The 17,370-nt window shown below is 40.9% G+C and overlaps 1 protein-coding gene across 7 annotated transcripts in view; it reads left to right on the top strand.

Annotated features, from left to right (window-relative positions):
• The first annotated feature begins 145 nt into the window (after positions 1-145).
• NRXN1 (neurexin 1) overlaps positions 146-17,370 on the top strand; it is a 921,413-nt gene continuing 904,188 nt past the window's right edge. For all 7 annotated transcript variants that reach the window (XM_070734726.1, XM_070734725.1, XM_070734724.1 and 4 more), the window contains exon 1: positions 146-216. The gene's annotated coding sequence lies outside the window, so the exon portion shown is untranslated. The remainder of the gene's footprint in view (positions 217-17,370) is intronic.

Raw genomic sequence — 17,370 nt, 5'->3', positions numbered from 1 at the left:
TCCTCACTTCTGTCAGCCTCCGGAGGTTCCCCAGTGGCTGTGGCTGAATCCCTGCCTCTGGCACCAAGCCAGACTCCAGGCCTGGCCTGGCCCAGACTCCAGGCCTGGCCTGGCCCAGACTCCAGGCCTGGCCCAGGTTTTTCCCCCAGCCCCCTTGCTTCCAACTCTGCTGCCAGCTGCACTGGCCCCTGGTGGACCACAAGAAGTATACCTTGAGTGAGTATATTATTCAATTATATTTAAAAAGAAACAAAACAATATTGGCTATGAAACATTGAAAGGAACAATACTGCATTAACTCTTTTGTATCCTTGTCAAATCCCAAATTTATCTTTAGAGCTGCTTAGTGAAATTTGTTTATCTATTTGTCTTACAACAAGTCAGGACAAGCTCTTCAAAGCTGAAATATTGCAGTTACAATAAAATACACCATTAGCGCCTTTACAGTTGATTGCAAGTCACTGAATTTACAGGCTGTTCTATTGACAATGGAATATCAATCTGCCAGTTTGGGATTTCACTTGTGCCCCTTGGAGGTGACATATTTGGAAATGTAGGGAGGTTAGCACCAAATAATTTGGTTCCATGTGGAAAAACATGAATATGAAAAGCCTGGCCTGAAGGGAAAAATATTAATGGCACTTGCACTGTGAAAATATTCTCTTGTAACACATCTTAGCCACAGAAGATTTTATTTTTCACTCTTATTTTTCTTCTCTGCTTTCACTAAAGTGCTGTCACAACTAGTATCACATTAATGGGACCCCCCTTCCCATGTCTTTGAACTGCTCACACCTTTGACATCTTTGCAGACATTGCAAAGGAAGGGATCCAATTCTGCTACTACCTTTTTATGATATACAGTAGTCTTCTTTCTCTCCAGACTTTGATTCCATCACATTTAAGTGTTTATTGTTTGGAAATATATGTTCAGGTGCAGAAGACTTTTTGGGTTATTTCTAGAATTAATTTAAAAATCATACTGATATACAGTGATCCCCCGCTCGTTGCGAGGGTTCCGTTCCAGGACCCCCCGCAACGAGCGGGTTTTCGCGAAGTAGCGCTGCGGAAGTAAAAACACCATCTGCGCATGTGCAGATGGTGTTTTTAACTTCCGCAGCGCTAGCGAGGAGCCGAAGATTGGGGGGCGGCGCGGCCGCCGACATGGGGGGCTCGCTAGCACCCCCCGAACCCCCAACCCGGGTTTGGGGGGGTGCTAGCAAGCCCCCCATGTCGGCGGGGATGTTTTAAAACACCCGCGCGGCTTTCCAATGAGTCCCGAAGACAAACGCGGAAGTTTGCCGTTTGTCTTCGGGACTCATTGGAAAGCTCCGATCGTTTTAAAACAGTTGCGCCGTTCTCCGCTGACTCCTGGCAAACTTCCCCGCTTTAGGAGTCAGTGGAGAATGGCGCGCCTGCTTGGCTTCCCTCGCCAGCGCAGCCAACGTGCGCTACGATCTTCCGGGCGAGCCAGGCTCAGTGACGGAAGGCAGCCGCTTGGCCCGGGATGCTGGGCCGAGAGGAGCCGGGCTTGATCTGCTGAGCCTGGCTGGCCCGGAAGATCGTAACGCGCGTTGGCTGCAGCGGCGAGGGAAGCCAAGCCGGCAGCAATGTCGCCGCCGCTGCAGCCAACGCGCGCTATGATCTTCCGGGCCAGCCAGGCTCAGCGGATCAAGCCCGGCTCCTCTCGGCCCAGCATCCCGGGCCAAGCGGCTGCCTTCCGTCACTGAGCCTGGCTCGCCCGGAAGATCGTAGCGTGCGTTGGCTGCAGCGGCGGCGACATTGCTGCCGGCTTGGCTTCCCTCGCCGCTGCAGCCAACGCGCGCTACGATCTTCCGGGCGAGCCAGGCTCAGTCACGGAAGGCAGCTGCTTGGCCCGGGATGCTGGGCCGAAAGGAGCCGGGCTTGAAGATCGCAGCGCGCGTTGGCTGCGGTGGCGAGGGCTTGCGATGGAGGGTGGAGGAAGCGGCCATGGGAGGGTGAGCTACCTCAGGGAGGAGGATCGGGCGGGATCAGGTGGGGGCTGGAATTTCTCCGCTGGGAAGAAGCGGCCAGGGCGAAGGGCGGGCGAGCGGCGAAGGGCGGGCCAGCGGGTGCTGGGGAGGGCTCCTCGCCCTCCCGCCAGCAAGAGGGGGAGCGAACGGCGTGGGCGGGCAAAGGGCGGGCAAGCGGCAGCGAGGAGTTTGCGTGGGCTGTGGGGAAACTCCTCGCTGATGCCAGCAAGAGGGGGAAGACCCAGGGAAGCCGCCCAGCAGCTGATCTGCCGGGCGCCATCTACGCATGCGTGCCCATAGAAAAAAGGGCACGCATGCGTAGATGGTATTTTGACTTCCGGGTTCAAAATTCGCAAATTACCCTGTTCGCAATGGTTGGGGACGCAATAACCGGGGGATCACTGTACTGTACTGACAAATACTGTAGCTGCATACCTCATAAATTCTCTGAAAACCCATTAGCTGTCCAAATTTCAGAAATAAATTCAACAAAACTTTCTTATTTGGCAATTAAGCATTGTTCTCTTCATTCCCCCAACCCCAAATGAATCCCCACCTATACCAGATTCTACAATTGTCTTCTACAATTATGTACAATTTAATCTTACAGTAAATCAGTTCAATGGTAAACATAATTTAATGAAATCTGACCTCCAGAATTAAAAAGCCTTATTGACTCTGTAATGATGAACTGTCTGACTTTGACAATGGTAAGAACAAAACCCAGGATCATTATTATATTTTCTATATTATCCAGGAACATAGGTGCATTGTTACATTTAACCAGAAAAATTGAGGAAGTTACAAATGAATATAAATGTGCTTAGGAAGGATGGGTGCCAATGACAGATTTCTATTGGTTTCAATTTAATTTACGAATGAATTCTAAAGATAATGTATGAAATCAATACAAAAATATTTAGGGTGAATTTAGAAATTGATTTCTATGTGTCATCTTTCAGAATCAGGATTAAGATTTTCTTAATTTAATCTCCCCCCCTCCCCGCCCCAAAAGAAAAAAAAAACCATGGGCAGAATGTAAGGAAATTACTACGACTACAACTATTATTATGAATATTATTAATAATAATGAAAACTTATCTATGACTTATCCTGACCAGTTTAAAGTTGATATAGCCTTCCCTCTTTCCATGGTAAGTAAAATGAGCACTCAGATTGTTGGGGGCAATGTGCTGATTCTGTAGAGTGGTTTAAAGCAGTATATGTCTAAGTGCTTGTACTATTACTATTTCTCCTTGATTTTCAAATATTGAATTTTCAATTAAGGATAACACGATTACTTGTTTCCAAAAAAATTAACAGCTTGATGGAAGCAAATGAATAGTTTCTTTGTAAAACTATTACTATTATTGGGAAGCTTTTTGTCTAACATTTAATCACCTTTTTTCTATAATGAATACATAATTTTATAAATTTCAGTTCAGAATGCGAAAGAATAAGACCTGAACTATTTATATGTGACATTCTTTCCAGATTAAAGAATGCTGTCATGCCCTACCCAAAATTGTCTTTTGATAAAGTTAAAGATCTTCTCATAGATCTTAATTTCTATTCCCCAGTAATCTTTGTGATTCTTCTTTGAAATTATTTTAGCATTCATACAGTTTGATTAGATACATATTAACAGAGTTGGAAGGGACCTTGTAGGTCATTTAGCCCAACCCCCCTCCCCAACAGACCCTACACCATTTTTGACATATGGCAGTCCAGCTTACTCTGATTAAATTGGTTCTTGACAGATTCTTCTTGATTTCTAATATTCTGAGAGTGAGATGTGTTATACTTAATTTCACAAACCAATGAAATATTTTTGTATTGTTTTCCAAATGACAACATATCAGTCTCTAATCTGTTACAGTGATCCCCCGCTCGTTGCGAGGGTTCCGTTCCAGGACCCCCCGCAACGAGCGGGTATTGGCGAAGTAGCGCTGCGGAAGTAAAAACACCATCTGCGCATGTGCAGATGGTGTTTTTACTTCCGCAGCGCTAGCGAGGAGCCGAAGATTGGGGGCGGCGCGGCTGTTTTAAAACGTCGCCGCCGGCATGGGGGGCTTGCCAGTACCCCCCGGACCCGCAACCCAGGTTTGGGGGGCTGCTAGGAAGCCCCCCATGCCGGCGGCGACATTTTAAAACAGCCGCGCCGCCCCCAATCTTCGGCTCCTCGCTAGCGGGCAGCAAGCGGCGGACAAGCCATTCGCTGGTGCCGCTCGCTCGCGCTTCCCAGCTGAGTCCTGAAGCGAATTCGCTTCAGGACTCAGGTGGAAAGCGGCGAGAATGAACGGCGTGGGCGCTCGCTCTCACCGCTTTCCAGCTGAGTCCTGAAGCGAATTCGCTTCAGGACTCAGGTGGAAAGCGGTGAGAGCGAGCGCTAGCGAACGGCTTGTCCGCCGCCCGCTCACGCGTCCCGCGCCCACGCCGTTCATTTTCGCCGCTTCCCACCTGAGTCCTGAAGCGAATTCGCTTCAGGACTCAGGTGGGAAGCGGCGAGAATGAACGGCGTGGGCGCGGGACGCGTGAGCGGGCGGCGGACAAGCCGTTCGCTAGCGCTCGCTCTCGCCGCTTTCCACCTGAGTCCTGAAGCGAATTCGCTTCAGGACTCAGGTGGGAAGCGGCGAGAATGAACGGCGTGGGTGCGGGACGCGCGAGCGGGTGGCGGACAAGCCGTTCGCTAGCGCTCGCTCTCGCCGCTTTCCAGCTGAGTCCTGAAGCGAATTCGCTTCAGGACTCAGGTGGGAAGCGGCGAGAATGAACGGCGTGGGCGGGCGAAGGGCGGGCGGCAGCGAGGAGTTTGCGTGGGCGGTGGGGAAACTCCTTGCTGATGCCCGCCGCTCGCCCTCCCGCCAGCAAGAGGGGGAAGACCCAGGGAAGCCGCCCAGCAGCTGATCTGCCGGGCGCCATCTACGCATGCGTGCCCATAGAAAAAAAGGGCACGCATGCGCAGATGGTGTTTTGACTTCCGGGTTCAAAAATCGCAAATTACCCTGTTCGCAATGGTCGGGGACGCAATAACCAGGGGATCACTGTATATAATTGTCCCAAATATGATTGTTATATTGATGAGTCTGTAATTTGTTAGATTTTCCGCTCCCCCTTTTGAAGATACAGAAATACCATATTCTATTTAACTTGCACTAGTTAAATATTATATATGGATACTTAGAACTGCAGAAAAAACAATTGCAACCAGCCTCTTTCCAGGGTGGACCTGTATATATTGAATAAGTCAAAAAGAAATCTGTGAAAATATTTACAGACTCCTCACATCCTCCACCAATACAACACATTTATATTTGCATGTCAAGATATTATTCCCCCGTGCTGTTACTCTGCTAGACTATTAATATCCACAACACTGTCAAATTATTCTATTCTATTCTATTCTATTCTATTCTATTTCTATTCCATTCCATTCCATTCTATTATGATTTTTAAATATTTGGTCAAACCATCAGACAGTTTCTTCAGTACACCAAGATGTAATTTATCTATTTCTGGAGATTAAAATGATTCATGTAAAGACGTATTATCTGGCTCTACTTCTAGAATCACAATCTTATCCTTTCATTCAAGTCTTCATAATTTTTTAATGGAATGCATACTGGGTTTTCTTTGTCTTTTTTTCTTTTTGCTAGAGAAGATGAATTGTAAAGTCATGAGAAAGCAGAAGCAGTTTTTTACTTCTTATTAAATGAAAACTTGACAAAGAATCATGGGCATACCAAAAAATAATAATAACAATGAAATAAAGGATGATATGACTAACAACAAGCACTCACGTCACCCACCAATTAATCAGTTCTAAACTTTATATTCAAAGTTAATTTTACATCAATAAAAGAATAATGATCATGCTCACATTAAAGCACAGCTGGGAGACCTGTAACTTAAATGATAAATGAGCTGAGGTGGCGCAGCAGGTAGAGTGCTATACTGCAGGCCACTGAAGCTGACTAGATCTGAAGGTCAGTGGTTCAAATCTCATCACCGGCTCAAGGTTGACTCAGCCTTCCATCCTTTCGAGGTGGGTAAAATGAGGACCCGGATTTATTTATTTATTTTATTTATTTATTAGATTTGCATGCCACCCGTCTCCGTAGACTCGGGGAGGCTAACAACAATAATAAAACAGCATATAACAAATCTAATATTTAAAATAGCTAAAAACCCTTATTAAAAAACCAAACATACACACAAACATACCATGCATAAATTATATAGGCCTGGGGGGAAAGGAATATCTCAATTCCCCCATGCTTGACGACAGAGGTGGGTTTTAAGGAGCTTACAAAAGGTGAGGAGGGTGGGGGCAGTCATCAATATATTGATTTGATATACAATCCCTTTTTAGAGATGTAAAAATGGGTAGCCACCATTGTACCACATAATAGCAAATTCTATACGTATGTTATTTTCCGTGCTAAGATTTTTTTTAAATTAGACTAACAACTGTTCAATTTCATTAACTAGTTATAACTAGTTATAACTTATTCATCCTTGTTCATTTATTCTTGGGTTCAAAAAAAAGACTTTTTCCCCAAAAATCATTAGAAATGTTAAGTTCTCATTATATTTATGAACAGCCAGTTGTTATCTACTGGGTTATAATATTCTCTCCAAGAACTCTAAATAACTGAAACAAGATTTTCCTCTGCTTAAGTGATATTGATTCTTTTGCAGGAAAATCTGATCCTTTATCATAATCAATATTTTTTATCCTGTTAATACATTCTACCAGTTCTATTAGTGCAATTTAGGTTTGCCTCATATTGCTAAGAAAAAAGCTAAAATAACCACGTGACAAGATATTCAAGTCTATTGTTTTTGGTTTGTTTGTTTATTTGTTGGTTATATTTTGTTTTTTATAAAGCACCATGGCTTATATGTGAGTGTGTGTTGTTCTTGAGTCTTGAGTCTTGAGTCTTGAGTCTTGATAGCTGCTTAGATAATTCCACTGAATTTTTGGGAAACATTTTTGAAGTGGTTTGCTATTGCACTCTTCCATAGCTAAGATAAAATATATGGTCCAAGCTTCGTACCTGAAGTAGAACTAGAACTCACCATTTCATGGTTTCAAGTCTGGTACCTGTAACCGGGGTGGGCTACTGCCCGGACCCGGAGGGGAACCGCATTGGGGTAGCGAAAATGGAGCTCCAACCCAGAGCACCCAATTTGAAGTGAAAGAAAATGCAGGGCATTCTGCACAAGCCACATCCACAGTGTAGTAGTAAAACTTTTGGTAACCCTTCCCTACCTGTAACCATCATACCAAACTCACTTTCTTACTCACTCATGTTTTCACATTAATCTGAGTTTACACTGCAATAAAAATGAGGATCTGTACAAAGTTAATTATACTAAGAATACATTGGAAACAAATACTGGAATTAATCTTGATTTCTAAGATTATCAATAAATAAAGACATAAACATATACTTAAAATCTGATATGTTCCCATTCCTGTAAAAATAAAACTGTCATCTTCATGACACACATTGATACAGAGTGATAAATTGCCTGACATTTATATTGTTTCATTTCTGCACTGTGTGCATAAAACTAAATTGCATAGAAACTTGCATTTGATTCCTTTCTTCTTTTAAGTGATGCCAGTTATTTATAGTGCAGTTGCTTTAAGATTACTAATATTACTCAGTCATTCAGATCTCTTTCAGTGAAGATGTAAAGAGAAATGAGGAACACAGAAGTACTGTATGTTTGTATGGTTTTTAACAAAACAAAATTTTGGATATATGCTACAAGTTCATCAGAGAGTAGGGTGAAAATCCTTGAATTTAGATGCTCTAAAGTTCCTTTTGCTCCCTTACAGAAAAATACATCAGTCCTGGAATTTGGATACTTATTTTATCTCCTATAAGAGACTCTTATTTTAACAAGAACAATTTATATATAACAGGCAGTGAGAAAAGAGAAAGAAGAAACAAACAAGCTTGTTGTTCTGTCTAGTATGAATAATTAGGATTGCTTTACTAAAATAAGTCATGATGTAGCTGTTTATTTTAATCTAGTGGTAATTAAAGATATTCTATTCCCAATGTGACCAAATTGGTGCTGATTCTTTTTCTCCGTGGTTTTTGTTTGGGGGGAGAGGCAGGGGTGAGTTCTAGTTACCTTCCCTATCAGTTCCCATTGTGTCGGAGGTGTGTATGTTTGCACACTTCCCCATCATACCACACAGCTGGTCCTCTGCACATGTACAGAGAGTTCTTTGCAAGCCATTTTCAAGGAGTGGCAACCAGAGGACTGATCCATGGGCCAGCTAGCGTTGCTGCTGTTTTGGCAAGGGTGGGGGGATTTCTGCCATTGGTACAGGCGAACCGGTCTGACCCATCAGCAACCCACCATTGGGAGAGGGGGTTGTTATTTGACTCACAATAATTTGATAAGCAAGAAGCAAATGACATACAAATGCTTATGCTTCCTTTTTTTTGTGAATAAGCGTGAATAAGTCCTACATTCAGCTTTCTCTCTTGAAAGGAAAAAAAGTAAGAGTAACTTCTATCTCCTTATGCAATGTGATGAATATATTTGACTAAGTACCATGCATTTTCATCCAAATACTTCTCAGAACTGTGTTAAGAATAATATTAATTTTAAATAATTTGTGACATGGATTTGTGATGCTGTGAGAATTTGGAATGTTGGCAATTATAAGCTTGTAGTCCTAAAATCATTTGTAAAATAGGAAGGGCAAAGTCTTCCTTGAGCAAGTTTGACTCTTTATTACTGCATTGACATATCTTTGACTTGTTGTTACCAAGTTGGAAGTTGTTTGCAATTGCCTTCCAGGGTATTTGTCAGCTTTGCAGTCTAGTCTCTCACCTTGATATTTATAAAATAACATCCCAAAATATTTCTGAGGTGAATGAATGCAACTGTTATCTCTTCTTGCAAACAAGAATAGAGGATAATTTGAAACTTGGTAACAGGAAAATCAGTTATGATAGGCTGACAACAATCAGGCTGTATTTTCTGAAATCCCATAGTATGTTCAGGTAGGACATTCTTACTTGCCCTATCAGGACATGTTTCTTCAGTCCAGCTTTAGGACAAGAAAAATGAAAATGTGCTTGTGCTTCCTGCCAGCCTTCAGAAATATAGTCTCAACAAATCTCATTCAGACAGAAAAGATAGCTATGCAATCATGCAGACTTGCCTGTGGGAAAGATTTTAATGAGAAACCATTGATGACAGATCTCCTCCTATAAAAAGTTTATTGAGAGAGAGGATCTATAGGGAAAACAAGGAGAAACAGTAATCATAGGTAGAGAATTCTAAATAAAGTCAGCACTGTAAGCCTACCTAATCAAATTATAACCTTGTTATATAAAGTGTTGGTTTTTATCACATATTCTTTGTAGAGAACATGGTTAGAAAGAAATATTTTGTGCATTTTGCTAGCAGGTTCATAGCCCATTCTTCTTTTTCTTGAGTGATGAATATTATAAATTACTTTATGACGACTACATGAAAGTAGGCCCTTTTTTGGAGGGGCAATTGATAGTTATTTTGTTCAGTAAAGGACATGGTCCCATCTCTGATATTCTGAGTCTAGTCAGCAAATCAAAAATTATCTGGGAGCCAAAACCATCATCCCAAGAATATTTGTAAAATATTTGTGGTTTTGGAAAATTTCTCCTTTGTATCACATTGGAGAAGTTCTGGGAAAATCCACCTCTTCAGGGTCAATTTATCAGATGCTTTAGAGGGCACTGTTGTGCCATCCCTTAGGAGGCTTTTACAATCCCCTGATGATATGGTTTTCAGTGCTGAACATGTCTCTCATAATCAATCAGACTGTAAGTGCAAATGTTCCTGCTTACATATCCCTGCAGGTTCTGTAATAATAATATTCCATATAGTGAACATTTCAGCAGCTTCCCACAAAGCCCAAATCTCCTCTGTTCTCCCACTTTTGTTGAGAGTAATTCCTACTCAGCCAGCATAAAATTACAAATATCTTTCCAGTATGAATTGCAGATTGTGTTCATATTTCCAATTTTGATTGCATAATTATACACAAAATGAGAGTAGGATTGGCTCTAAAAGATGTTAATTCAATTGGTCCCTTTTAGCCAATTCTCTTCTTAGCTTTCCTGTCTGAACTAATGGAAAGTAAGTAATGGTAAAATAATGTAATGAGAAGTAATGGACCTTATGTTGATTGACTGTTGATTGGATGCCACTAATTTACAGAGCTTGACTTTCCTTCAGGGCCCTTTAGCTGTACAGCTAGCTACCTAGCAACCACCAAGCCAGCACTCTGATATTGTTATGTAAAAGATGAATAACTTACTAGCACAATCATAGGAAAACTGGAGTACTAAGATTACACCAACTGATATGATGCTAATATTTTACATAGTTTAATATTTTTGACAAATGATTCAGGATTCAAGAAACAATTATATTTAGTTTATACTAAAGGGAGTCAGAATTTGGAAGGGGTCCCCCCCCCCCCGTTAAAAACTAGAATGAATGGAAAATTACTTAATGTTACTTTTAATTTTTTAAAACAAAATATTTTTATATAGATATTTTTAAGAGCAGATCATCTTGATTTATTCCTAGGAAATGGAAGGAGACTATTCAAAACTCTGAAAATAACTCAGAATGTATGGTGTTAAGCAAAGTAGAGTAAACATTTGACTTAATAATAAAAGGAAAATTGGCATTCAACACATTTGTTTGTTTGTTTGTTTGTTTGTTTTTATTTGACGTCTATGCCGCCCAGTCCCAAAGGACTTAGGGATTTCTTGTACAAACAAGGCACACTTTAAAGACAATCCAAGAATGAAATCTAATAATAAATCCAATTACTAACCCAGTAACTGGGAATTGGCTCATAGCAGTAAAAAATTGCAAGTAACAATAACAATAAAAATAAGTCAAGGAAAAAATGAACTAATTTCTAAAATCCTAATTAAAACTTTAAAGACAGTTCAAAAACACACGTATTATTCATTCATACCGATTTGTGTTGTGGTTAGCTCTGGCCCAGCTCCTGCCCCAAGGAATGTGGAGGTGGAGGTGGGGGAACCATCCACATGTCACAGACCTATTTTGCTCCCGAAAGAGTCAACTAGTGAATTATCTGATGACGAAGGAAGTATGGGTGTGATGGAAGAGAGGGGCTTGGCTGACAGCCCAGGAGGAGATCAATCTTCCTTACCCACTGGCCTGTTTGCCTGGAAATATGACCTCTTCCAACTTAATGTCATGCACGGTCCTGGGGCTATAATGGTGAATGGGATTGCTGTTACTAAGCAATGTGCTCATGTGGCATTGCATTTTACAACTACATCACATAGCAATGGAAATTGCCATTGTAATTCAAGAGCTACTTCTATAACAATACACTGCAAAGCACCCAGCAAAGTTCCTCTTCCACCTGTCTTTATTCCATTCCATTTTTTTATTTTTTAAAAATAGTAAGGCAAGGCAAAGATCCAGAAATTTTGGAAAGTGAAAATACTGAAAGGCTGTAGCCTAATGTTTTATTTTGGCACAATTATATTATTTAACTTATTAAGATCCTAAAATATTCAGGCTGGTGAAACCCAAAGGTTATTCTGAATAGATATGTAAGTAGCAGTTCTTTATTAAGGTCACTGATCAGAATTCTGCCAGTTAACAAAATAATTAAACAGTTTCTGTTCAGGGTAAAACAAGCTCTAGAAGGGTTCTCTTTAAATTAGCTGAATGGTCAATCACATGAAAATGCAATTCAGTTTAGTAAGCGTAAAGTAATGCACACTGGGGCAAAAAGCCATTATTTAATGTGTATACTAATAGGATCTCGGCTGTCTGCAATAAACCAGGGAGAAATAATTTGGGGATTCTAATGGTAAAAATGTCATAAGTGTGCATCAGCTATGAGCAAAGTAAATTATATGCTACAAATCATTAGAATAAGGATAAAAAATAAAAGGTATGACTCTAAACTGTGCTTACACAAATCTATACTATGTTCATAGCTGGCATATTGTGTATAATTCTACTTCTGATATCTGGGGGAAATAAAGCCTAATAGAGCTAGAAAGGGGGCAGAAGAAGGCAGCCAAAATGATCAAATGGCTGAAGCACTCCCATTTGAATAAAGGGTATAACATTTGGGACTTGTTTACCTTGGAAGAAAGTGATGGATGTGTTACTTGATCATGGTGTATAAAGCTTTGCATGGTATTGAGAAGGTGCACAGAAAACAGGTTTTCTTCCTCTGTCCAAACAGTAAGACCCTAGATCATTTAGTGAAGCTGATTGGAAGCCACAACTATAAGACATGGTACAAAAGTTTGAAAGTTCTAACATGAGATTGGGTGAATTTGTGGAAGATAGGTCTGTCACTGCTATTGGTTTTGAAAATTACCTTGGTTGGTAGTACCATGCCTCCAAGTACAACTGGCAGGGCTGGAGAGAGTAATGTTCTGTCTCCTGCTTGTAAGCATTCCAGAGGCATCTGTTTCAGTGGTGAGTTGTTCCCAGTTTGGACCGGTTCTTAGAACTGGTAGCGCTGGTGGCAGGAGGGTCCGCCCATCTACCTGGGACACTTTTGTGTATGTGCAGAAGCTTCTTCACATGTGCAGAAGTGTCACAAATGTGCACATGAACCAGTAGTTTTAGTTTTTTAGAACCCACTACTGATAGTGGGTTTTAGAACCCACTACTGATCTGCTTGCTCATTATGTGAAATAAAATGCTAAAAAGAGACTTGAATCAGTAGGATTGTTTTAGGTGCTTATTCCTAACCTGCTCAATTGGTGGGATAAACCGGGGTAAGAAAGAGTGTGCTATTACTCATACTTTGGTCATCCTCATTTCTACTACTGCTGTATACCACAAGAGGCTTGAAGACCACTTGAAAACTTCAGACAGTGCAAAATACAGTGACTTCGGCAGTTATTGGTTTATTTATGCAACATCACAGTTTCAAGAAATGTGCTAGTTACCAGCCAGCTTCTGCATGCAATTAAAGGTCCTGATCAACATTTTTAAAGAACTTTGTAACTCAGGGCCTGGATGTTGTCTGTCAGAGATGGGTTCTGTTCTGCCCCAACCTCAGACCAGAAAGAATGCAGCACACACAAAGTCTGTATAAACCTTAGTTTACTAATTAAGGACTACTACTAACATTAGTCCATAAAATAATAACTCAATGCTAAATAAGCAGAATTGTAAATAGCAGCAATCTTATGGTGATTGGCAAAACGAAAATAAGCAATTTGCAGGAAAAATGCCAAGAGAGAGAACAAGAGCCAATCAGACATTTCTGGAGTCAAGACACAAAGGAATATGAACAAAGTTGTTTCCTGCAACTTGGCTTCTTCATCGTCATCTGTAAAACTAAATTGGAAAGAGTAAGAAAACTACAGTAGCTTCAATGTGGTGCCGAATACACAAAGGATCTCTCATGACAGAAACCGATAAAATAAAATCATTTAGATTAAAGCTGTATTTCATAGATTAACCTATTTATTTTTATGTCAATTATATTAAAGATGTAAGATGAGGATTTGATATCATGTAATAATGATAAAACATTCAAAACCATCACAACTGGTTTATCAAGGATGGACTGTATTTAGTGGTTTATTTTGATATCTTTATTAAAAGTTACAATTAAAAGAGATAAAACACTAATACAAACTAAAAAAAGAAAAAAATAGAAAGTACAAAAAAGATAAAGAGAAAGAAAAATAAATAAAAATACAGTAAAGAAAAAGAAAAGATGTATAAAAGAAATATTTTTTTAAAGTTGGCAAATATAAACAATTTTAGTTAACATCATTTTCTCTTAAATACAGCACATCTCTTCTTCCCAAAACCCATGCGGTAAATAAATCCTTAACACTTTATTGTTTGGTCCTGATCAGCAAGAGTCATCAGAGATCGCAATGTATCTATTTTAACATTGATCAAATAAACCAGGTTCAAATTCCTTCCTTTAAAATTATTTTTCTTTTAATCTCTTCAAATAATGTTCTAGAACTTGATTTCTTATTGGTTTCTTTTTTTCTCTGTCCCTCCTCAAAAATTATTCAAAGCTTTAACAAGAATCTTTTGTAAATCCAATATAGGAAATTATCTTGGTTTATTTTAATGTTTTTAATTATGAAGGCATCAGGCAGTATCCAGTGTATCATCTTTTTCCATACCATTCCATATCATCCTTGTAGCCTTTCATTTTAAAGTCCACTTTTAAATAAATCTCATTCTTGCAGGGATGGGTTCTAACTTACCTCGCTGCTGGTTCACTTCCTTCCACGCCTCATGCGTGTGACTCCTGGGCATGCCTCATGGGTGCGCATACATGCACAGTGCCAAAAAAAAAAAATTAAAACTCCCCCAAAAAGACAAAAACAAGATAATGATGCATGCAGAGTGCTGGAAACCTGCCTTCTGTGCATGCTCAGAAGAAAAAAAAATTCAAAACAAAAAGATGGCAGTTCCCATGGACTGTCACTGACCAAACCGGTTCAGTGATGTAATTGTGACATCACTGGCAAGTCACTGGTTCAAGCAAACAGGTCCAAACTGAGAGGAACCCATCTCTGCATTCTTGTCTGGTAAACCTTTTTCCTCTTTTATAATATCCTTCAATGTGTCCAATATTAAAATATTTTGCTTCATTTTGCATTACTAAGTGTAATTTAAAGATTATTCTCCTTTAGCTGCAGTCTTTGTTTTCTTCGGGTTCCCTCTAGTGTCCAACCTTCAAAGTCTCATCCTATCATATTGTTTTAGAGAATTCACAGGATGTTTATAATAATTTCAAAATCTTATTTCAAATTCATCTGGACCCTTAGTCAATTTGTATAATCAAAGTTCTAATCACCCCTTTTCTCTTTGTCCTCCTCCCACCATGCCCTTAAACTTGTATTTAAAACTTGGTTTGCTAAGGACTGAAGGAAATAATCTGGTACTGTAATATACAGTATGTTGATCCAAAGGAAGTATTCATACCCTGTGTCCTTGAATATGCCAACCATGGGTTCAGCAAGGTAATTGCTTTCTCATCTCTTAGATTTCTAAACTTGCCAGAGATTGCTGTCACTTCACAAGGAGTAATTCATATCCTCTTCTTGTCTGAAAAGGAATTACAAAGAGCTGCAATCATTGACTTTTCATCTAGTGAACCTTTTCAGCTTGCCATTTGCTTCCCAGAAGTTTCTGTAATGACCCATATTTAGGAATAAGTGTCCATTGTTTATGCAGCTCTTTCCACCTAAGCTCCCAGAACAAAACATAACAGAAATGAAATCAGGTGATTTTCTTCTGCTATGCTGTGACTGGGACTTTATGCAACATGCTACCGCATTACTGTACTTTGCCCCCAGGCATCAGTTCTGATTTACCAACCTTATAATAATATATAATGTTTCAGTCGCTTGTGAAAAATGGCTACTAATCACCTGGGGCTACATGCACTTCTTTTTTAAAATTCAGTTGTCAAAACAATTCTAATATGAACTTTTAATGCGTCCCATATTGAACAGAAACAGCACTTTGTTGTTAATTTACACATAACTTTACTTTTTTCCATCAGTTATGCATCACTTCTGTGTGAATATTCTATTTGTATTTTAAAAAATAAAAACATAATGTAAATATAGTATGATAAAAACCCATCTGCAATTGTCTGAGTTCTTTTTATTATATGAAATTGCATGGAACTTGAAGATTACTTTTCTCCATAAAATGCTAAATATAGCAGCTGTCAATGTCAAAGCAAATGTACTGAATATTTCTTTTATAAAATACTGCTGTATGTTGAATTGACATTACTCCTGGGCATTAAACAATGAGAAAAAACCCTTGCTATATTATCTGTTAGGATTTTGTAAAGGTTTTCCAAACACTGTTTATGTCTTTCTCATTGCATTATTAAACTAGTGGCCTGAATTCTCTACTATCTTGAATAGAGAAATATTTTCAGGCAGTTTTATAGCATCAGCTTTTTTGGGTAGGAAATGTTAACAGCTTTTCTAATGACAAACACAGAAAATAAATAGAAATAATTTTGTGAAAGAATAATGACCATACAGAGTCCCATAGCATTATTTATTTATTGAATTTATCTTCTGCCTATCTCATTGGTAAGAGAACCTTGGGCAGCTTATAACTGATAAATAGATAAATAAATACAGATTATCCAACTGTGCTATTACTTTTTCTTATATTCAAATGTCTTTTATCTCAAATTATTTTTAACTCATATAAGGAGGAAGTTGAAAATTTGGTAAATTATTATAAAATAAAATCATCACCCATCCATGCTGGACATAATCCAAGCATGGCAGAGATTCACTGTCAGTCTTAGGCAATACTGACTATTTTTGTTTTAATAAATACATTTTATCTGTGTAATAAATATTTTTTTCAGATCTTGCCATGTTTCTGGCTAGGAATCCAAATGGTTTCTTATATACCGTATATACTCGAGTATAAGCCGAGTTTTTCAGCCCCAAAAATGGGCTGAAAAACCCGACCTCGGCTTATACTCGGGTCACCACAAGAGGGCGCCGGATCACCACAAGATGGTGCACCGCGGGAGCCTGTCAGACATTGCTGGCTTGGGCGGGTGTGGGAAAGGGCAAAGTGCGGCGGCAAAGGGCGCTCCAACCGAAGCGGCTGTGGCAAGAGTGGGGCAGTTGCCTCCTCCCCAGCTCTAGCAAAGACGCCAGCCCTTTGCCTTTGCTCTTAGAGCTGGAGCTTCAGTCTTCTTGCAGGTGCCTTCCCTTCCCTGGCTCCAGCAAAGGCGCCAGCCAACTGCTCCGATGGCGTGCGAGAGGAGGAAAAGGCGATGGTGAGGTCGGGGGGTGGATTCCTGCTTCACGAGTCCCCCCCCCACCTTGCCGGCTTCCCCTCGCCTTTTTCCCCTCGCACGCCATCGGGGCAGTCACGGGGAAGAAGAGAGAGAGGGTGCAGCCCCACTCGGAACCGCGGCTGGCGGCGGCGGAGGAAGGCTCTCTTTCGCCCAGCGCTGCTTTGGAAGGCGCGACGGGAAAGCGCTCCGGCGTTGTCCGGGCTTCTCCCGCCACGTGCAGCCCAGCAGCGGCGGAGGAAGGCGAATGCGGTTTGGAAGCTGGGAGGGGGGCGGAAGCTTGCCACCAGGCTCGGCTGGGGGGGGCTTGGCTTCTACGTGGGGGGGGGCGGCCGGGTCCGGCTCCCGCCGCTGACAAGCCCCTCTGACGCACCAGACCTCTTGTCTGCCCGGCCCGAGGCACAAAATCGCTGCTTATGCCAGGCGGCATTGCTTGTGTTCCAGGCGAGCCGCCCGGCATAAACAGCGGTTTCGTGCCTCGGGCCGGGCAGACAAGAGGTCTGGCGCTCCCAC

Source organism: Erythrolamprus reginae, chromosome 1 (assembly GCF_031021105.1).
Source record: "Erythrolamprus reginae isolate rEryReg1 chromosome 1, rEryReg1.hap1, whole genome shotgun sequence".
NCBI lineage: Eukaryota > Metazoa > Chordata > Lepidosauria > Squamata > Dipsadidae > Erythrolamprus > Erythrolamprus reginae.
Note: the sequence above shows the minus strand (reverse complement) of the source record. Positions and strands in the feature narration are given on the sequence as shown.